Raw genomic sequence first — 23,684 nt, forward strand, 5'->3', positions numbered from 1 at the left:
TCACACAGCGGACCCGCCAGAACATCTCTGAGCTCCCTCAATATCCTTGGATGAATCCCATCAGGCCCCATGGCTTTGTCCACTTTAAGGTTCTTTAGCTCTTCCCACACATTTTCTACTGTAAAAGGATTTTCATCTATTCCATTTCCTTCCAGTTTCTTGTTGTGTAGAGATGGTCCTTCTCCAGGGTCTTCTTTAGTGAACACAGAGCTGAAGTATTCGTTTAATATTTCTGCCATTTCTTCGTCTCTCTCCACACATTGATCATTATCACCTTTCAATTTCACTATACCACTTTGGACCTTTCTCTTTTCGCTGATGTATCTGAAAAATGTTTTGTCACCATTTTTTATCTCCTTGGCAATCCTCTCTTCCGCTTGACTTTTTGCCAACTTGATTAATTTCTTTGTCTCCCTCAGTTGAATCAAATATTCTTCTTTGTGTTCCTCCCTTTGGGATCTTTTATATTTCTTGAATGCTGTTCTTTTAGCTTTAATTTTGTCAGCCACCTCCTTTGAGAACCAGATAGGTTTCAATTTTCTTTTGCTTTTCTTTACATTTCTAACATATAGAGTAGTTGCCTTGGTGATTGCTCGTTTTAGATTGGTCCACTGCTGCTCCACATCTCTCTCGTTCTCCCATCCTTTTAGTTCTTCCTCCAGGTACTTACCCATTTCCTCAAAGTCCGTGTTTTTGAACTGTAAAACTCGGGTCTTTGTGGTTCTTTTCCCTATTCTTTTAGTGATATTAAACCATACCGTTTGATGATCACTGGTGCTGAGGTGGGTGCCCACCTGGACATCGGAGACATTATCTCCATTAGTGAGCACTAAGTCGAGTAAAGTTCCTTCTCTCGTGGGTTCCAACACCATTTGTTTGAACAAAGATACTTGCATGGCATCCACTATTGCTCTACTATTTTTAGTTTCTGCAGATGGGATTTTCCAGTCTACATCTGGCATATTAAAGTCACCCACGATCACCACTTCTCCCTTCTTACCTATCTTATGGATGTCTTCAACCAGATCTCTGTCCAGCTCTTCCTTTTGGTTTGGAGGCCTGTAAACCACTCCAATATAAATGGATGCTCCGTCATCTTTTTTTAGGTCGACCCATATTGCTTCTTCCTTGCCCCAACTTCCTTGCAGCTCAGATGCTTGGATGTTGTTTCTGATATAAAGAGCCACACCTCCCCCTTTTCTATCCTCTCTGTCTTTCCTTAACAAGTTATAGCCTGGTATTGTTGTATCCCAATCATGAGATTCTGTGAACCATGTCTCTGTGATAGCAACAATGTCCAATTCTGCCTCAGCCATTAGGGCCTGCAGATCTGGGATTTTATTTCCCAAACTATGAGCATTTGTGGTCATAGCCTTCCAGGTACTCTCTTTAAGGTTGTTGCTTTCCTGGACTCCTTATGAGATTTTATTTGAGATTTGTTATTCACTTCACTCTTTCCTTTTGCAGTTGTGCAATCTAATGATTAGATATAAACAGCATTCACTTTTGGGAATAGTGCACCAGCTTACTTTTGCCCCCTCCTAGTTTGAGGGCACTGGGCGTAATCTTCGCAACTATCAGCTTCTTCCAGAGGCGGGTGAATTGGAAAAAAGAAAATCTTCCCCCTTTGTTCAGGGACCAGGAAAAGGACTCTGGCTCTTTGAGAAATGTCACTATTGATTGCCTGCCGGCTGAATTATCATCCATCAGTCTGGACTGGCTGTGGATGCAACAGAGCACATGCTATTCCAGTGTAAGCAGAGACTTCTAGCAAGCTCCTGTTCTTAAATACAGCATGTATTAAATGTGCTAGGACTGTGGAAGATAACGGAATGCATGATGAATAATAATGCTTTACTGCTAACACTCATATACTGTTTCACAGCACAATGCATGTCACCATAAAAGATTCAGGGGAAATGCATTTTTCTGCTTTTCAAAGAAACTGTGCCAGATTTATTGTTTTGTGCAAGTCTTCTGAATTTTAAGCAGGTGAAGCTGTGTCCTGCAGTTAACGCAGTATTTTCTCTAACTTATTGCCAACAAAAGCACTATACTGTGCACAAAATATTGTAATGTGTATTTTTTTTTAATTTGTTTATTGGCAAATACGTGAAAGCGCCAAAATTGCTTTAGAAGGTAATTGGAATTAATAATTGTGCAGCACCCAGAGCCACTGCAGAAAATGTAAAATCAAAGTCCATCAGCATGTAAATCCAGCATTACAACTTACGGATTTCTAACATACAGAGAGATGCTGAAATACTACTGTAAAAAATGTACATCAAAAGAATCTGAGCATGATCAATACAATAAATGATTTCAGCCTTCTGTTTACAGCAGGGTCACTGCATGCTCCTTCAGAAGTGGCAAATTAGAGCACATTGTGTTAAGAGTGAATAATGGTTTCTGCAAACAGCTTGGAACTAAATACCAGCTGGAAATAAGAAGGGAAGCACATAACATGATGCTAAACGTGTACACCTCTCCGCTACTATCTAAAACTAAGGTGAGAATTCCCTCAACCAAGTACATAATTCCACCAGACCTACCAGAGATGCATATAGAGGTTCCCTCCTGGTTCCCCCAGCGAAAACGACCAAACACATTACCGTAAGAGAGCGTGCCACCTCCACAGCTGGCCCTCTACTGTGGAATTCCATTCCTACAGACCTCAGACAGGAGCCTTGCCTCCCAAATTTTAGGAAAAAACTTAAGACTTGGTTATTCAAGCAAGCCTTTCCGGACACAACTCAATGACACAATCCAATAACTCCTAAATCACCTTGCCGTTTGTTTATAACATTTATCTATTTTGTATACTACATTTAAATTGTATATTGTTTAACCATTTTCTATCCTCTTTTCTATTTTTCCTACTCCAAGTTTGGCCACCTTGTTAAATGTAACTGTACCTTCTGTCACCACAGTTCTAGTTCTTTGTTCTTAAGTTCTATGTATTTTATTGCACCCCCATTCTATGTAAACCAACCAGCAAGATATGTTTTCATGATTGCCGGTATATAAAAACTTTAAATAAATAAATAAATAAATAAAACCCAATTCCTCAGAGAACGGAGCAGGAGGGGGTGGGTTGCAGGAATCAGGATCAAGGATAAAAGAGGGATATGATAGCAAGACTACATACGTTATATATATATCTTCATTTTCAGTTTTTTTTTAATTTTATTTTTTCCAGAAACTTATCAGCATTACAAGAACAAACAGGAGGAAATAAATTAGATATTTACTCAGGAAAATGAGTCATTTTTTCTAAGTTTAATTTGATGAACAGAAGCTAAGACTTAAAAAATGTATATATTTATATCTATATCTATACACACACACACACATACAATATATATACAGAAAGCTGATTAGGATCGTAAAGCAGGGATTCCCAAACATATATAGTGCTTCATTATCAGTTTAAACTGATTTTCACCCTAATTTCAAAAACTAAGCTGCAGGCACGCGATGCATCTCCTTCCCCAGAAGACAGATAATGGGGCATGTATGAAATCTATACCTGGACTGTACATGCAGGGAAAAAAGTACAGGGCCAGCATGCACGTGCAAGTTGGCACTGGGGAGGAAGGCCAGAGCTACCATGGGAGGCACAGGAACTGTGTCCTGCTGGAAGGAGGGGAGAGAGAAAGAACAAATAAGACACCGGGGGTAAGGGGGAGGGAGAGAAGGAAGACACCGTGGAGAAGAGGAAAAATATAAGACGGAAATGCTAGAAGCGGGGAAGGAGTGAGAGAAGAAGTTGGGGAGATGCTGGGAAAATGGTCATTCAAAATTTCATCTAGCCCTGCCGATTTTGAAAGTTATGTGGTCCTTTACATAAAAAAAAAAAAAAAAGATACATATACACACACATTCACACTATTTAGATTTTTATATTAATCTTTTCGTCACTTCAAAGTATACATCACAGCAGATTACATTCAGGTACTGTAGGTATTTCCCTATCCCCACAGGGCTTACAATCTAATTTTGAACCTGAGGCAATGGAGGGTAAAGTTATCGGTATCCTGGCTTTAGTCATATACTAAATTGAATACTCAAAATTATCATATACATGTGTGTAAGTAAGACTATTGCCATAGAGTTTCAAAGAAGGGACGGGGTTTCAAAGAAAAGGCTTAAATCATAAGAAATGGTACTGCTACTGAATATTATGCAGTTAAGTGTTAATACAACATACAATTACAGGCTAGTATGTCGACCTTGGTAGTATGGTTCCTTTAAATAAGCATTGATTTGTATTGTAAAGCTAATACGTCACATGCTTATGATTTAAGGGTCTTGTAAGATTTGGATGTATATACAGTTTTTCTATATGATAGTGTTTCACATTGAGTTAGTTAATTACAGGGATGTTTGGCGAGTATGTGGTGAGTTCATAGAGCTATTTAATATGAACCATGTGAGTTTAGGTTTTGGGTGCTTTTTTTACCTGATTTTTAATAGGTGGATATTGTTTGTGTGTTTATAATAAAAATATATTTCATATGCGATGTTTATGTAAAATCTATGGCAACACACAAATACACTCACACAAATGACAGGGTTCTGGCAAGCAACTTTCAAGATGTTTCCACTTTATCTTTTTATCTCGTCTTAACTCTATATTTCTATGCTATTTTGATCCCCATTGCCATTCAAAACTCTGCACACTTCTTGTAGATGTCTGTTATAAATATACTCACCAATAAGGCACTTTACTCCATCTTCTAAGCAAATTTTTATCCACTACTTGAGGGATTTCTTTCAGCCTAGTCACCGCTCTCCACTTTCCCCTTTATTTAGATCCTGTTACACACTGTTCCTCCAGAAACCGCTACACATACATTTGAAATACAATGATGCTTTAAGAAGCTAATATGACATCACCTTTTCTTTTGGTTGGGTCAATATGATATTAAACCTCTAAATACCCCATCTTTACTATGACTAGTGAGGAAACTAATCTTTCAAAGTTACATAATATGACCAATGCTATTTCTGGGTTAAGTACAGATAAATACTTTGTATTTCACTAAGCCAGTATGTTAATAAGATTAGAAGCATCTAATCCAAGAGGGAGGCACACATTCCACATTTGCAACATAAGAGCACTACATGTTATACAAAGGAAGAAAAAGGCAAAATACTGTAAAGGAATGTGAACCAAGTAGAAATCAGTGAAACACAAAAAAAAGCTACATAAACTAAATAAATCAAACAATATTTAAATGTCAACATAAAAATTACACAGATATTCTGCTTTTCACTAAATAAAGCCTTTTATTGATTTGCTTTGAATTCGGCAACATACTAAGCAATATAATATTGTATCTTTCTGGCAACATCCGCTACAATGCAATTCAATAAATAAAACAAATAAATTCAGCATACATGGATATAAAACCTAAGAAATGGCCATCATGGCCCATTTTCACCATATCTAACATAGTAATGATGACAAACACCAAATAGTCCATCTAGTCTGCCCCGCAATTTGCTTATGGCAGTAACTGCCATTCTGTGCAAGTTACACTCATGCAGAAATGTTACACCCCCCCCCCCCCCTCCTTTTTCAACTTCAAGCCTTTAGGGATCTGCAATGTTTGCCCCATAAACTTTTGAATTAATTTACTGTTTGTCAACACCACCTCTTCTGGGAGGGCATTCCAAGCATCTACCACCCTTTGTGAAGAAATATTTCCTAATATTGGTTCTGAGCCATTCCCCCTGGAGTTTCATATCGTGACCCCTAGCTCTACCATTTCCTTTCCAATGGAAAAGGTTTGAAGTATGTGAATTGATAATACCTGTCAGGTATCTGAAAGTCTATCATTTCACCTGCACCTCCTCTCCTCCAAGATATACATATTTGGATCCTTCAGCATCTACTCTAGGTCTTCTGAAACAGACCCCACACCATTTTGGTAATCTCTCTCTGGACCATTTCCATCCTGTCTCTATTCTTTTTGAGATATGGTCTCCAGAACCAAACACAGTACACCAGGTGAGACCTTACTAAGGACCTGTACAAAGGCATTATCAACTCACTTTTCCTACTGGTTATTCCTCTCTATGCAACCCAGCATCCTTCAGGTTTTAGGTGTCGCCTTTTCACATTGCTTCACTGCCTGCAGATTGCCAGACACAATCACTGCACGGTCCCTCTCCTGGTCTGCACGATAGTCTTTCACCCCCATCACATACAGTTCTTTTGCATTACTGCATGCCAGGTGCATGACTCTGCACTCGTCACTGAATCACAGCTGCCAATTCTACTACCACTCTTCAAGCTTTATTAATTCACTTTTCATTCTCTAGTCCTTCAGACGTTCCACTCTGCTGCAGATCTTAGTATTATCCACAAAAAGGCAAACTTTTCCTTGTAACCCCTCTGCAATGTTGCTCACGAAAATATTGAACAGAACCAGTCCCAAAACAGTTCCTTGAGGCACTCCACTTAATACTGTTCTCTCTTCAATGTGGCTTCCATTTACTAATATACATTGTTTCCTGTCAGTCAACCAGTTAGTAATCCACTCCACCACCTTGATACCCACACCCAAGTTTCTCATTTTATTCATGAACCTCCTATGCGGGACCATATCAAAAGCTTTGCTCAAATTCAAGTAAATTACATCAAGCACTCTTCCTTGATCCAGTTCTCTTGTCACCCAATCAAAAAAGTCAGGTTTGTCTAACAGGACCTTCCTCTCTTGAATCCATGCTGCCTCGGGTCCAGCAATCCACCAGACTGTAAATGGATCATTATATCCTTTCCTTCAGTAGAGTCTCCATTAATATTCCCCACCACCAAGGCAAGGCTAACCGGCCTATAGTTTCTAGCGTCCTCTCTGCTACCATTCTTGTGAAGTGGGACCATAACCACTCTTTCCCAATCTTGCAGCAGCACCACTCCCGTTTCCAGGGATCTATTGCTCAGGTCTTTCAGTGGACCTGCCAGCACATCTGAGTTCCCATAGTGTCCTAGGATGTTATCTCATCTAGCCCCATGGCCTTGTTCTCGTTCAGCAGACAGACTTACCGACCCAATCAGGCAGCTTCAAAGAAAAGATTATGGTCTGGCATCAGGTTGGTGTGTTATCTGCAAGCAGTATTATTCTGATCACTGCACCTGGAATCCCAGTAGGTTCGGACATAGCTGTGTGACCGGTGGAGCCTCTCATCTATCTTTCCAATGCAGAGCACCTAGGGTCAGGTGGAAACAACCCCAGACCCCTGACAGCCATAGCCCCCTTCCCTAGTCAGGCTTAGTGCTACAGCCCATGGCTAAACAGCCAAACAGAACACATGCGGAGGATGGAGCATCTGGGTTTTCGCAAGGCTTTCACATACCATGCTCCCAAAATTTTAATGCACAGCAGATTTCAGTCCCTTATTCCTTCAAAAGCAAGATCAAGTAATGAAAAACAAAAAACAGAGCAGGATACTGAATGGCTCTGGGCAGGATAGCATGTCTTTCTTGCCCACCTCTTCTCCAAATTTCTTATATCCTGTAGAGGGATGTACCAAAAAAGAAACCAGGAAAATTCAGCCTTACCCAAAATCTTACCCGAATGGCCTTTTGGCTTAGTTACATATTCACCCACAACTTTCAGTTTTCCTAGCTCGTCCCATACATTCTCTTCTGTAAATGGGGTTGCATCTCCCCCACTCCCATCCATATCTTGTCAATCAGCAATGGTCCTTCTCCAGAGTCTTCTTTAGTGAACACCAAAGTAAAGGATTTAATATAACTGCAATCTCTAACAATGCTCCTTCCCACCTTTTGATTTCACTATACCATCTCAGGCCTTCCTTCCTTCTCTGATATATCTGAAAAATGTTTTGTTACCTCGCTTTACTCTTTGGCAATCCTTTCTGCTTGACCTTTTGCTTTCCTGATTTCCCTCTTCATCTCCTTCAGTTTCACCAGGTATTCTTCCCTATGTTCCTCAATTTGGGATCCTTTGTATTTCTTGAATGCTGTTTTTGGCCTTTATTTTTTTTAGCCACTTCCTTTTAGAACCAGCTCTGTTTTTTTCTCTTACTTTTCTAAAATATAGATTTGTTGCCTTTGTAATAGCTCCTTTTAATTTGGCACACTGTTATTCCACCTCCCTCATTTTCTCCATATCTTCTAGTTCTTCCTCCAGGTACATCCCCGTTTTGACAAAATCCATATTTTTGAAATTCAACACTTGGATACTCATGTGACCTCTCTGTATCCTATTTGCAATATCAAACCATTCCGTCTGATTATCACTGGTGCCCAGTTGGACACCTACTGGATATTAGACACTACCCCATTTGTGAACACTAGGTAGAGTATCACACCCTCCTCAATCAGTAAACCATGTCTCTATGACAGCAAGTTTACCATTAGGGCCTGCAAACCTGGGATTTTATTTCCCAGACTACGAGCATATGTGGCCACAGCATTCCAGTTTTTCTTCCCCTGCATTGCTGCTCTTCATAGTCACCTTTTCTGCCTGCATCTGGATATTGCTACTATACAAATTTAAACCAGACATCTTGTACAGCAAAATTCACAACAGAATACCTATAAAAATGGGATAAAATATACAAATGGTATCTAAAAACTTATATGGAGTTAATTAAAAAAAAAAAAAAAGTTGCTCGCATGAAAAGGTCCATATACGTGAGTATCGGCCAAGCACGAGCAACTCATTTTAAAACTGTAAAACTGTGTGCATATATGCACATGCAACAGACCACAAGATAAAAGGGGAAGATTTGAGGTGGGGGGGGGGTCAACATTTACAATAATAAATCCAGATTTTAAATCCAGCAAATGCATTGTGCATAGGGCTGTTACTGTGCATATTTCTACTCATTATCAGGTTTTAGAGCCAAAATCTGACTGGGTGAGGGGTCTGGATAGCAGGCTGAAGAACCATGTGGTGTCTTGATGACCTAAATATAGACTAGGCAAACTGGCTATTTCTTTCATGTAAGCATGTTTTAAAATGTGATCCCTTGTGCATTTAAATGCAGACTAGCCCTAAGAAAAGATAAGTGAACATCCCATCCCCTCACATAACCAGTTAAAATCAGGTACACACAACACCACGGGATGGTAACTTAAACAGCTGTGGGAGCATACATGTACATACGTATGGCGGCTCGCACAAATGACATGGTCATTTTATAACCTACGTGCGTATTTGCACGTATGTTATAAAATCAGCTGTATGCATGTACACATGCAGCCGGATCTACCACATAAGTGGGGGGATTTTATTAGATATGCATGCCGATGCAATTGCCAGTTTCCCCAGTCTGTTCCCAGTTCACCCAGGTAAAGGCTCCCAACATCTTAAACCCCCCCTAATTAATTTTCCTCCCTTTCACCCTATTAGCCCCAACCCTTCAAACCCTACTAACTAGCCCTGATTATTATTTTAAAATTTGCATGCCATCCATAGCAGAAGTAAAGTTACATGGTAGGGGACCCGGGCAAATTTGTGCACATTTCGAGTGACCTTCCCAGAACACTCGTGTCCAGCCCATGCTTCACCCAGACCACACCCATGCCCCTTTAACTTTTTGATTTGTGTGCATCCTGGGAGATACAGGCGTTTCTTAAAATCAGTACAGCGCGCGCCAGCCCAAGATATGCATGTATCTCCTGGCTTTTGCAACCGTAGGGCTTTTTAAATTCATCTTTAGGTGTATTTTATATTATATGCACGCACTTGTGCAGGCGATTTAAAAAACTCCAGCACGTGTCAATGTGGATAGTTTTAAATTACCATCCCTGGATATAAATACAGTTAAATAAAGTTTAAACACATTCGTCACAAGCGGCAAGAACGATGTGGGGACAGCTATCTGCATGTATATAATCTATAATCCCTATTAAATAATATAACAATAAAAGGAGCTAAGAATTTATCAAAAATGTGGATTGAAGGCCAAAAATAAAAGTAAAAATATATTTTTAAAGGTAAAAAATAGGAAGAATAAAAGGAGATTAAATAAAATAGGAGAATATGTAGAAGTACCAAAAACCATAAGGGGGAGGTGCCAAGCATACCTTTCACGAGGTCTCTCCAGCACAGGTGAAGAGCCATTGCTGTTGTATCTTTTCTCCAAGTTTAGCTTCAGTACACAAATAGCTTTAGTAGCTGGGAAAAAAAAAAAAAAAGGTAAAGTAGTTTATGGCAGTTGTCGCAACAATGGGTTTGGAACAATTGATTCAAGCTCCTACTCATAAAAAGGACAAAAATATTGGGTCTTGTATGTTCGAGTGTAGGGAGCTAGCATAACTGACATATTGGTCTCCCCTGTATTATGGTCTGACCACTATCTGACAGAACACAGAATAATACATAAGAGAACAGTAGAATAGATTGACCAAAATTTGATGCTGAGGTATTTTTAGATAAATGGAAAAATATAGGAGGATATCCAGGTACTGATTCAGCTAAAGATTCGGTCAATTGGTGGAATTCTCTTTCGGATTCTTACCATTGGGTCACCCCAGAAAATGAAAAAAAAAAAACCCAACCCCATAGTAAGAAAGGATCTCCTTGGTTCAAAATGATTTACAGTAAAAAAAAATAATAATAACCCCCCCCAAAAAAAAAAAACTAAAACATGCTGTACATAAAAATGAGCATCGCTGGCTAAAATCTAAGGAGGAATCAGAATACAAGGCCTGCGCACAGGTTACAAAAAAGAATTGTACAAATTTCATTAAATTTGACTGCAGGAATTGTTTTATGTAGTTAAACAGACCCTCTATATTTGTGCTCATGGATCAGTAAATTGTGAAGAAATAGTGGATTACTTTGCAAATAAGGTAAACTGCTTTCCTTTGAAGGTACATATTAGAGAAACAAGAGATCACATTATACCAACACCCTTGTGGGAAACTTTTTATGTAGTGTCTACGCCAGGTGCAATTGAAATTATTCTTTTGTATACCTTGGATCCTTGCCCTTTTTGGGTTAATACAAAGTTGGAAAATATTTGATCCTATTACGATTATGAATGCATCCCTGATGGAAGATGTAGCGCATGTGCCATTAAAAAGGCCACAGTGTGGCCAACAGTTAAAAATAATGCAGCCTCACAGTCTGATAAAAATTCTCAAATTGTCCTATGAGTAAGTTATTGGACAACTATATACAGGAGCAATTAGATTTTTTTTTGTCAGTGAAAGATACTGGCTGAAAATCAGTTGGGTTTCTGAAGGGCTGGAAGAACAGAGGTACTATTTATTTACCTTGACAGATTCACTGCAGTGTATATTATGGATGCTGGTTCCACTGCACTTTGTCATGTTGGACATATCTGTAGCATTCAGTACAGTATCCCATAACTTACTATTAAGACAGATTACAGTTACTAGGTATAGAAAGTATGGTATTAAAGTGGTTTGTGGCACACAGCAAGTCAGTCAAGGTAGTAGGGTAACTTCATGGAAAACGTTAGCAACAGGTGTACTCCAAGGCTCCTCATCTGTATTCAATATTTGCAACCTCTATGCAAAGTTTTAGCTACTATGGGAGTGGAATATTCAATTTATGCAGATGACATCCAGTTTATCATCTCTTGTGATGCTGAAGGCTCTCTATCATAAAGACAAAGTGTTAGGATGTATAAAACAGATCGGTGAATACATGTCAGATAATGGATTGTTATCCTGTTTATATGGTGGATATAAGTGTGTAGGCAACAAATCTTTTACTGCCTGTGGTTACTGAGGTGAGTAATCTAGGGTTTATATTGGATTCGTGCCTGGGTATGACATTACAAGCTAAGGCTATTGCTAGAATAGTGTTTTATTAAAACTACACCTATAAACCCAATTCCTATTTTAAACACCATCTTATCACCATCATTAGATTTTGTAATTTAGTGTTTATGGGTGATTCAAAGTTGCTGTTGCAGCTGTTACAGGCAATTCAAAACATAGCTGTGAGGGTAATTATTGGCACTTATCATTGGGAAAATATTTCTCCCAAATTAGTGGAGTTAACACTGGTTGCCAGTTCAGCAAATGGTGCTATTTAAAGTATATGTGTTGATCCATAAGATTGTTTTTGTGAGGAGACCCATTGTTTGTCTAAACTGCTTAAGATATATTTGTGCTTGTTGAAAATGTAAAATTAATAAAGATGATGAACCAAAAAAAAAAAAGTGAAAACAGTTACACTGCAAAATACAAGAAAATGAGCATTTTCTGTTGCCGTCCTCTTATTGTGAAATGCATTCATTGCCATTGGACTACAGAGACTGATTTAATGCCTTCAGAAAACTGATTAAAACTGTTATTTAGACTGCCTTTTGCAAGTATTTTAACTAATTACTATTAATTGTACAGAAGAAAAAGCATCTTAATGTTTTTTGTTTATAGTGTGGTTTTAGTGTGTGTGCACATCTTATGAATGTACTGTTGTAATCCACATAGAACATGAATAATGGAGACTGAAGAACAGAAATATTTTCAAAATAAAACAATATAAAAAGTGAAAAAATGTAAAACTAATAAAATAGTAAGTATATAAAACCAATTTATAATAATAAAAAAAAGGAACCAAATAATCAAGCTTAACCTGTTAACATGCTGTGACGATATAAGGAAAGTAAAAAGCATAATAAAAAAAAATGTTTTTGAAAAAAAAAGGGGCAATGATAAAAGGAGCATCTACTGGCATATCTTCCAGATGTCGTTGTACATTCACAAATAAAAGCAACTGTTACCCTAAACAACTTGCTGGGTAGACTGGATAGACCACTGGGTCTTTAGCTGCATTCATATACTATGTTACTTCATTGAATCCAACTTAATCGTATTGGTAGCTTTGCTAGCACACAGCAAGTTGGCTGAAAAAATGTAGTAAATATGACGATCACAATTGTAATAGAATAAAGTGTGGAAAAGCTTAAATGATAGTAAATCAGCCTTTGAATAAAGTGGGGAAAATACTGTTTCAGCTACAATTACCACTATGAACGGTAAAGAATGAGATAATTTGAGTTTTGGGAAAAGCTGAAAGCTGTCCTATTTATGCAAGACTTTTCTTGATCAGGGAAGTTAGTTATTGGATAACAGCAATCATTTTAGAGTATTATGTTTAGAATTATATTGGATTGATATGTTTTTATGTGATGTGTATATAATATGTATGGTAATTGTTTTCTGCATTGAACAAAATTGGAAATTGTGAAATAAAAGACAAGTTTGCTTACAATAAAAGGGGTTCTCTGTAAACTGCAGAATAAATGTCATGACACATGGTTGACAATCTGATGGCACTGAACAGACCCATCTCTCTAGCTCAGTAAAGTTACACCACTGAGTATTTGAGTAAACCCCTCTGTCAACTGTAGCTTTAGCTAGGCAGTTGACTCTCCAGGAAGGCAGGTGTCTATGGAGAACCCAATTTATGGTAAGCAAATCCATGTCATATGGGGAGTCCTAAACTGAGGTCTGCAAGTAAAGCACTTACTGAAAAAGCAACCCACCCTCCCGTTCTCCCCCCCCCCAGTAGACTTCTGTACAAAACTGTTTGCGCATAGCTACTGTTGCTTCTGGAAAGATTATATTCCAGTACTGTCTGGACAAAGGTACGAACTGATGATCAAGTTGCAAGTTTACAGATATCTTCAATGGCCACAGCTCTTAGGTAAGCCACTAAGGTAGCCATAACTTACTTGATAAGCCTTGATAGAGTCTGAGATCTGGAAGCTAGCTGAGTACATCAATGTACAATACAGTTTCTAGTCAACTGGATAATAACAGCTACTCCCAATCTGTTAGGATCATAGGGGTTGAAGTCCAACAATGTGGTTGAGCTTTCCTTAAGAAATAGGCCAAGGCCATTTTACAGTCCAGTGAATGAAGATCCTTCTCCCCTTTATGTGCATGAGGACTTGGAAAGAATGTGAGCAAAATGATAGCCAGAAAACTAAGGATGAGTATGGAGCACCACCCTAGCCAAAATTATGGTGAAAATACCACTTTCCAGGTTATTAAAAAAAAAAAAAAAAAAAAAAAAAACACCTTTAAGGAAGCTGACTCAATTTGGCTTATAGGGAGATTTCATCAGTTGCACCAAAATGACATTGAGGTCCCATAGCACTGGTGGCTTTGCAACCAGAACTTGTATGCCACAAATCCTTCATGAACTTTGATACCAGACTATGGATGGAAATCTCCTTTCCATCCATCTGAGGGTGGTAAGCAGCAATGATATAGAGATGTACTTTGACAGACAACATATGGAGGACAGAATAAGATTCTGAGAACAAGGACTGAAGCAGATCTTTTGAAGCATAGGTGAATGGATTCAAGCAGCTTGCCTGACAACAATATGAAACCTGCTTCCATTTAAAATGGTATGCTCTTCTGGTAGACTGCTTCCTGGCTGAAATCACAAATGTCCCTAACTTCCTTAGATACTAAAAATAATGGGATTATAGAGCACTTAACTTCCATGCCATCAAGTTGACAGATGGGAGCATCTGAGGACAGACAATACTCCTCTTGAGTTAATAGACTGGAACCTAAGGAGGGGGATCAGAGAACAGATTGATATTCTAACAAAGTAAGAACCACACTTGCCTGGACCAAGCTGGAGTAATAAGATGCACCCAGTCTGAGTATTTTCTGCATCATCCTTACCACCAATTGAAGCAGGTATAGAGCAGATCTGCATCTCACTTGTGTAGAAAAGCATCCAGAGTAGATCTGAACTTGTTATGGAGTAAAATGTGTCCATTTTCTTGTTCTCTGCAAACAAATCAATTGATGGGCACCCTCAGAGGTAAAATAGCCTGCCGTCTCACCCTGGTACAGGGACCCCTTGCAGGAATTAAAATCTGAGGCAATGCACCAGCATGAAGGAAATTCCAGGAAGGTAAGTTGCTTGACAAAAACGACTGCAAGTCTACTCCCAAATTCTCAAATATTTGTAGCAGTGGCTTCAAGACAATTGTACCCCACTTGTTTAATCATGCAGAACATTGCCACTTGGTTGTCAATTTGGATTAATATTCTCCTTCCCTGAAGAAGTTGTAAGAATACTCAATTCATGTTGAATGGCTAATAACTCCAAGTTGATGATCTAAAAACAGGTATGCCATCATCGACCAAATCATCTGAATTCAGAAGGATCCCATATGCATACCCCACCTTTTGGTGGACACATCCATTGCCAGCATTACTTGAGCATCTACATAAAATTCTACGGAAGTTTGCAGAATACAAATGTTTTAAATAAATAACATCTATCTCCGGGACCTTTGGATCTAACCAAAGGAAAGATTTTCAGCTCCATGTGACAAGGGCTGAAGCAGCTGATCCTACTAGGAGCATAGGCCCCATTGGAGAAAAAGTCTAACATATTCTGTTGGCTTCATATGCCCGAGGACACCCAGGAATTCTTGGGCCAGGACTCAATCCCACCACAAACCTGAAGTATTTCCAATGAGGCTGATGGATGGTATGTGAGGATATGGATCTTTCAGATCAAGAGTACACATCCAGTCTCCCACATGAACTCCCTCCATACCATTTTGCCTTTCGCCATTTTGAATTTCTCCTTGTAACATGCTCTTGTTCGGTCTTCATAAATCTAGGATGGGTTTCAATCCCCCTGACTTCTTGGGGACAAGAAAAGAGCGGAAGTAAAAACCCTTGCCATGGTCTGTTGGCAGGATAGGGATCTATCGCCTGCTGGCTGAGAAGCAACATCACCTCAAGACAGGGCTGGGTTGAATATGAGGGATCCAGATTGAAGGCAAAACAGTGATGCAGTGCTGGGAAATGGAAGAAGCACACATGGTTCCTAGAATTCACAATTCTGAGGACCCAATGGTCCTTGGTGATCTTCTGCCACTTTTCAAGGAATAGATGACTCCTCCCTCATACCAGAAGGGTCACAGCCTGAAGGTCCAGTGTTGTCAAAAACTTAGTTCCAGTCTTAGGTTGGGCCTATTATGGCATCTTAGATTCATGCCTCACATGAGGATGCCCACATGCTGAAAGCTGCAGTAGCCCCACTGAAATGCGATACTGCTGGAAATGGCAGAAGGGGGATTGAGGCCCAATGCACTGACAGCGCATGCTTCAGTATTGACTTCTGTTTCAATGGTGCACAGACTGCACCACTGGCTCAGATGAACAGCATTTCTATACCAACAAGCCCTGCAAAGAAGGGAAGCAGCCAATTGGGTGTACAGAGGAGCTCTTGGACTCCTGCCCAACACTTTGGCATCTTGGACAATCTCTGAACAGCAGATATGGAGCCAAGCACTACAGTTGGGGGGAGCTTTACTCAAGGAGCTCCTGCTCAACCTGGCATGGAGGGAGCCCGAGAAGGCCCCACTCCAAAAAGGACAAAGCTCTGATTTTTCACAGACTTGCAAGTTACTCCATCTTCCAGGCCACATCAGACCACAGTTATAGTCATTAGTCAAATTGTGATCTGGTCCAGGCATATGTAACAGATAACATGACCATTGGTGAAAGACATCTTGCAGCCACAAATAGTCCTTGAAGCCACTAGAGATAGACTTGGAGCTTGACATTGAGTTATTCAGGTTTTCTTTTTTTTTCACGCAGCACTGAAAAGTGTTGAGGGGCTGTTGGGCAGCAAGGCAACTCTAAAGGCAAGTTAGTGAATGCACAAATTTCAGACAACTGGAAGAAAAGTAAAGAATGAGAGGGTACATGTCTGTGTAGAAGTTCAGATAAAAAAAAAAAGGGGGACTCACAAAGCAGCACACACACACACACACAAAGTACCTCCTAATGAATATGCATGAGAGAGATTTGCATGCAGATCTCTCTCATGCATATTCATTGGAGATATCCTGAAAACCTGACCCATTTGCATCTTCTGAGAACTGGAAGAGAAAACCATTGTGTGAGGACTGTTGGGTGGTTCATACCTCCCACCAGCAGAAAGCATCAGTGGGCCTCTTGGGCTTTCTGTCTAGTCCTCCCAATTCTTTGCCCCACTGCCTAGACACTGGTTTGTCCTCTCAGCTGTATGGTAGTCTGTACATTTTGCAGGCAACCATGCTATTCCTGTTGGGACTTAAGATACTTTGGCCTCACAGTCTGCACCTTGCCACAGTCCTAATCTTGGTCTTTATGCTCCTTTTCTGGTCCTGCCAGCCCTACTTTGTGGCCTTACATTGGTCCCACTCTTGGGCCTTCGTATTCTGGGCTCCTGATTTGTTTCTGTGTTTTTGTCTGGTCCTAGTTTTATTTTGTGTTTCCTTAGTTCCTGTACTGTTTCAGTGAGCATCTTCCCATATCCTGTTACTGGAGTAGTCCCACTCTGATCCTGTGGGCATGTTCCCAGGTGTGCGTTTGTCCTCATCTCCCTGTGTTTCTGTTCCTGCTATTAAAGTCCTGTGGCCACCAGAACCTGAGGGCTTAACCCAAAGGGAAGGTGGTTGGTACCAGCAGAGACACCCTGTACCTTTACCTGTTCAAGCCCACCTCATCTGCATCCAACCTGCTCTGTTTTTTGGGTTCATAACTCCAGCAGTAGTCCATCACACATTAGTCGTCAACTTCAAGGCAATGCAGAATTGGAGAAGATCAATGTCACATTTATTATTACCCCATTCTTAACCCCTACAAGTAATAGAAATGTGATTACTGTGTGGATGGATAGTAATAACACTTATTCCAATTTTAAAGCCAAAAAAAAAAAAATTCTGTTCACTTTGTAAACCGTTATGATGGCTTTACGAATATCGGTATATAAAACTCTTCAAATAAATAAATGCTGCTGGATACTGGACTCCTGACTGTGTTCAGTCAGAAGGGGTCTAAAGCAATGCAACACTATAATATAATTAACATAATATAATTACTAGACATTAAAAAGTAACTGTTCCAAAATGTTTTTCGTTACAAGTGCTACTTTTATGTAACTGAAATATCAATAAGTTTGTGGGCAGCGTGCTCTCAGAAGCAGAAATGTTAAGTAGGACCCAGGAGCTCGCAAGCAACTGCAGTTCTTGGAATGGATTGGTTAGAAATTTGAACTCTGAGGATTCAGGATCCCATTCATGTAGCAACAGCAAACATCTACCAACCAACCACTGCTGGACACAACAATAATACACCTCCCATGTCATTCATGGACCGACCATCAGTGCAAAAAACAGATTCATGACATGGCATGGCCAGACTGGATGCAGTCACAGTGAGGAGCTGCAATGCAGGTTCTTTGTCTTTAGTCACATAAAATATATGCCAGCACTTGTAAGCAGGGGTGGACTGAGCATGAGCACTGCCCTATTGTGTGAAAGGGCCCACAGCACTATCCCCTAGCCTTGGATGATTGGTTAGGGTCCAATGACCCTCATTGCCTGGAGGCCCAGATCCCTGTCAGTCTGCCCATCCGGGATTCTCACCATACAATGTCTGATGGCCAGAAGGTGGCAACCTTTAACTGGACAATACTAGCTATACCGACTGAGAATTTTGTCAATGAAATGGAGGGTCTTGAACTAAAGCAGAAAACTAAGTGTTGCCAATACAAACAAATGGCCAAATTTACTAAGCTTTTATTCCCATAGACACAACAGGAATAAAGCCTGAGGAAGTCAGAACCTAAGTTAGAGAGAGAACAGAAAGACATTGCCTGGGGAAAGGCTGAAGCCAAAAAAGAAAAATCACGAGTTGGAAAGGCCACATACTTTGAGAGGGGTGGGGGTGAACAGATGAAACTAGTGGTCTTTCGCTCCTGTGACCGTGCTAGAAAGGCCAGCAATATGCTCTTCCTTTCCTCCATGTTGACCATGTGAAGAATCCTGCATGAGTCACTGCAGAGCAACTACCCATTTTGGAACAGCGATGTCCGTGAATGCAACTCTGGGCTTCATGGCTCTAGATGCTCTTGCCCTCTGGTCTTCACCACAGCGCACTCCAGCAGTTGCTCTCCACATGCCACCAAATGCTGGCTCCACAGCTCTGGATATCAGTACCAGCAAGTACCCTAACATAGAGGTTGTCTTCAGCGGTATAGAGCCTGCACACATTTCGTCCCAGAGTACTGTAACATGGGGGGTCACAGGCAGACATGACCAGGAGACAATCAGGCCGATGCACTCAGGCTAGCAAACCGGGTAACACTACTGGGCGTGTTTTGGACTCGTTAAAATAACCCGCGATACAATACGGGGATTAGCGTGCCCAAAATGTGCGTCCAATTAAGCGCATAGCTAATAGCGCTCATCACATGCAAATTCCATGTAGATGAGGCTATTAGCTATTACCCCACAATGCAAAACATAGCTGCACAATCAAGGTGCCCATTTTAATGCAGCAAATTTTGTGTTTGCCCGGGAGCTAGCATTAAAAGCAAGCCATGCACAAGAGCTCACCGAAAAAAACTTCCTGCTTTCTACAGTTCCCCCTAAGGTCTGGCCCAATTAGAACCCTTGCTGGTAGTAACTGAAGGAGTGAATACATTAATATTAAGTGTCAGGCACTTAACTTATTCACTCCTGCACTTCTCTTTTCAGAAGGCTGTCTGAAAGGGGACTGGTCCTTTCCCTGACAAGTGTCAGTGAAAAGACCAATTGGGAACAGACCTGCTGGGGGTGGGGAGTGAGCTCTGGCCAGGTTGTTGTGGGCACAGACTGCTAGGAACGCACAAATTACTCATCGCATGTCCCTTTTAGCGTGGCAGCTCATTTGCCTACCGTATCAGGCGCCCAGGAGAGGTGGATGGGCACGCATTCAAAAATGGACACCCAGTTTGGACGCACATTTTTTACATGATGATATTGCATTGGCCTGCTTGTTTTCTTGCAGAAAGAATGCCTAATAACCTTCACTAAACAGAGTCACAGTGATGCCATTTATGTTTATCCTGAAGAATTAGCAGGGAGAAAGTGTGAGACAGAGGACCAGGATCTTAAGACCACCAAGGCCCCAGATCAAGCTGCAGGGAATGGCAATCAATCTGTGATTAAGTAGTTTGACCTTAAAATTCCATCTTGTTCCATTCCAGTGACCATTCACAGCAACTTGTTAAAAGAAGCAATTTGAAAACCAGAGGAAAGAGCAATTTGCTATATTTGTGTATTAGATTCCTCCGGATTCTGGCCTCCTTCCTAAAACTACTGAGGAAAAAACTGCCCCTCTATTTGACAGAGGCCACAAAGCCAAAATGCCAGTGAACAAATCTATGGGACTGCAAACAAAACACAGTGAGCCTGTAAGCATCGCACTGAGCACAAAGGCCTTTCAGAGCATGCACGATGCCAAGACGGCCTGAAAATGCCTTCTTTGCCTCATTTACCATCAATAATTAAACAAGACTCCATTCCATCCCAGCAGTTATTCACAGTTGCCTCTCAAATACTTTGCATTTTATATAAACCTTCATGCAATCAAATAAGGACAAATATTTCCTAAGTATTATTTCCCTATACACATTGCAACCCTTTGTTGGGGAAGGTTTAAGTCTCAAGGGCACACAAACATTTATTTTTGGGGGCTAGTGCTTCTCCCATACCTTTACTCTCTGCCCCAAGGGTGGATCCTTTCTAGGGGCGGGGGAGGGGGAGATGGGGGAAGCTCTCACTTATGGCCCAGGCAGCATTTATTTTTATTTTATTTATTTACGCTTTTTTTTATACCGAGGTATAGCTAGTTGCCTTCACTCCGGTTTACATCATCAACAACCATTACATAAAACAGTGTGTGAACTCGAAAAACGTGAAAAAGACTTGGGTATTCATTGTTACAAATAAAACACCAGACATAGCATCTAACCGAATCTGGTCTGATGTAAAAAGAAAAAAACAAGAAAAAAGAAGAAGAGGAAAATTTTTAAATTAACTCAGACAACTAACTAAAATTCCTCTTTATGACAGAGATATAATCAGCATTACACATTATCCAAGGTATATTTTCTCCCTGTGTGGTGATAGATGCTGCATTTCAAAGGCTGAGATGCTGGGACAAACCAGGGATGACAAGGCACTGGGTGCTAAAGAATCTGTAATCATTTAATTTAACATTTAAATTAAAGTCCATTTTATCCACAAAGGTTAAACTACAGCTGACTGATGTACAGAGGTCATTTTCTTCTTTTGAGTAGGTATCGTTTATCTCAGGTATCAGGGTAAAAAAAAAAAAAAAAAAAAAACCAAAACTTTCCATGCTGATTTTAAAGTGCTCAAACCTCTCCCAGCAGGCCAAACGAGAATCCTATTGGAAAGATCCCCTCAAACATAGACCATTCAAGCTAAGTCCAGTTTATTCAGTCTCAGTCGGCCAGCTTGTCCTCATCCCATAGGATGGAGATCCTAGGGGAGGTTTCCAAAGATCTTGATATCTGACTTCTTGTGCAGGGCGACCAAAATGATAAGGGGAAAGGAACAGCTCCCCTATGAGGAAAGACTAAAAAGAGGTTAGGACTTTTCAGCTTGGAGAAGAGACGACTGAGGGGGGATATGATAGAGATGTTTAAAATCATGAGAGGTCTAGAACGGGTAGATGTGAATCGGTTATTTACTCTTTCGGATAGTAGAAAGACCAGGGGGCACTCCATGAAGTTAGCATGTGGCCCATTTAAAACTAATCGGAGAAAGTTCTTTTTCACTCAATGCACAATTAAACTCTGGAATTTGTTGCCAGAGGATGTGGTTAGTGCAGTTAGTATAGCTGGGTTTAAAAAAGGATTGGATAAGTTCTTGGAGAAGTCCATTACCTGCTATTAATTAAGTTGACTTAGATAATAACCACCACTATTACTAGCAACGGTAACATGGAAGAGACTTAGTTTTTGGGTACTAGCCAGGTTCTTGTGGTCTGGATTGGCCACTGTTGGAAACAGGATGCTGGGCTTGATGGACCCTTGGTCTGACCCAGTATGGTATGTTATGTTCTTAAATAAAAGTCTTACAAATCAAGAGCCAGGTTATCACAGCCCTGGAACCCTTATGGGGAGAAGTAGGTCAAAAAAACAATATCCGTATACTTTGCCTCAAAAATCTCTTGGTGACTGCTGCTATACTGTCACTGCTGCTTGCCCCATCTAGGAAGTAGATTAGGGCTCACAGGTCTTCAGCCCTTGTCCATCTCCAACGGGTGCAAGGTTTAAGCAACCATCCCTTCTGATGAATCAGGATAACTCTTGGCCATCAAAAATATCACGCAGTAGGTTCTGTCACTGGTGCTTGTCTCATCTACAGGTCAATGCAATATAATGCACTCAGGTGAGCAGACTGGGTGACACTCTTTTGGATGCACATTTTTTGATGCGCTAAAATGACCCCGACGCAATAGGATTTAGCGTGTCCAAAATGCACGTCCAATCGAGCACATAGCTAATAGTGCTCATCGCATGCAAATTCCATGTAGATGAGGCTATTAGCTATTACCCTGTGATGCCAAAAATTGCTGCACAGCCAAGGCTCCCATTTTAATGTGGCAAATTTAATGCTTGCCCAGGAGCTGGCGTTAAAGCATGCCACGCTCAAGGGTTCAACCAAAAAAAAAAAAAGTCCTCTGTGGTTCCTTATAGGAGGAAATCACAGAAAGTCCAAGTTGTGTCACAATTGGAACCCTTGCTATCAGTAAGCGAAGGAGTGAATAAATGAAATGTCTGGCACTTAATATTAATGTATTCACTCCTTCACTTACTGCCAATTGTGACAGGGAATGGACCAATCCCCTTTCAGAAGGTTGTCCTGGAGATATGGAGAAGAGACTGCATAAAAAGACCTATATAAGGGAGGAAACTTTCAAAGGAGTTATGCATGTAAATGTAACATACTATTATAGCAATTTTCAAAAGCCCAGTTATGCACTTAAAATTAAATTTTCAAAAGTTGAGCGTGTAAGAATTTGAACTTACGCAAGTTAGCTATTTTAGAAATCTCAACATACACACATTTGAATTCATGAGTAAATCTGAACGTGTAAAAAATGGATGGGCTAGAGGCCAACATTTACGCATGGAAGTTGCTATTTTATAAGCAATTTACACATGTCAATTTTGGCACCATAGCCTGCTCAATATCTGGGTAAGGGGTCTTGGTGAAATGGGGAGACTTCCGGCTAAAGAGCCAGAAGGGTCTTCTTGAGCTGCAGATGGAGTGGGCAAACTGGTAAGACTAATTGGTAAAACTGGTTATATTACTGCTGCGTGCAACTCTTAAACTTATCTTCCCTAAGTGCACTTGTGCATGTAAAACCTATTGACTATTCAATGGCAAAGATTGTAGCAATTTTCAAAAGCCTGTTTAAAAATCCATTCTTAAGTATAAATCCTTTTGAAAATTGCCCCAAAGAGTAACAGATGACAGCAGATAAGACCAACTGGCTGATCCAGTTTGGGTTGCACTGTAAGTATCTCAGCTGCAGAAGCTTATAAGATTTCACTTATCAATAAAATCCTACATATTGTGGAGGGAATTTAATAGATTTTGTGTGTAAATAAGCTTTTATGTACATAACTCATTTGGAATTTCACTGAATTTTCAAAAAAAAAAAAACTACACCCATAAATGGGCTTTTGAAAACTGCTATTATTATTATTATTTAGAAACTTTTATATACCGGTATTAGTGGGGACATCATACCGGTTCACATATTAACAAAAGATTTAGAAGTACATTTCAACAGGGGAGGCGAACTGGGCAGGGCTATAGCAATG

At 40.2% G+C, this 23,684-nt stretch overlaps 1 protein-coding gene across 14 annotated transcripts in view; it reads right to left on the reverse strand.

Annotated features, from left to right (window-relative positions):
• JAKMIP1 (janus kinase and microtubule interacting protein 1) overlaps positions 1–23,684 on the reverse strand; it is a 558,919-nt gene that overhangs the window by 425,716 nt on the left and 109,519 nt on the right. For 12 of the 14 annotated variants that reach the window (XM_029591311.1, XM_029591259.1, XM_029591252.1 and 9 more), the window contains exon 2: positions 10,070–10,160. The exons of the other annotated variants lie outside the window; for them this stretch is intronic. The gene's annotated coding sequence lies outside the window, so the exon portion shown is untranslated. The remainder of the gene's footprint in view (positions 1–10,069; positions 10,161–23,684) is intronic. 14 annotated transcript variants of the gene reach the window in all.

This window comes from Rhinatrema bivittatum, chromosome 1, assembly GCF_901001135.1.
Source record: "Rhinatrema bivittatum chromosome 1, aRhiBiv1.1, whole genome shotgun sequence".
NCBI lineage: Eukaryota > Metazoa > Chordata > Amphibia > Gymnophiona > Rhinatrematidae > Rhinatrema > Rhinatrema bivittatum.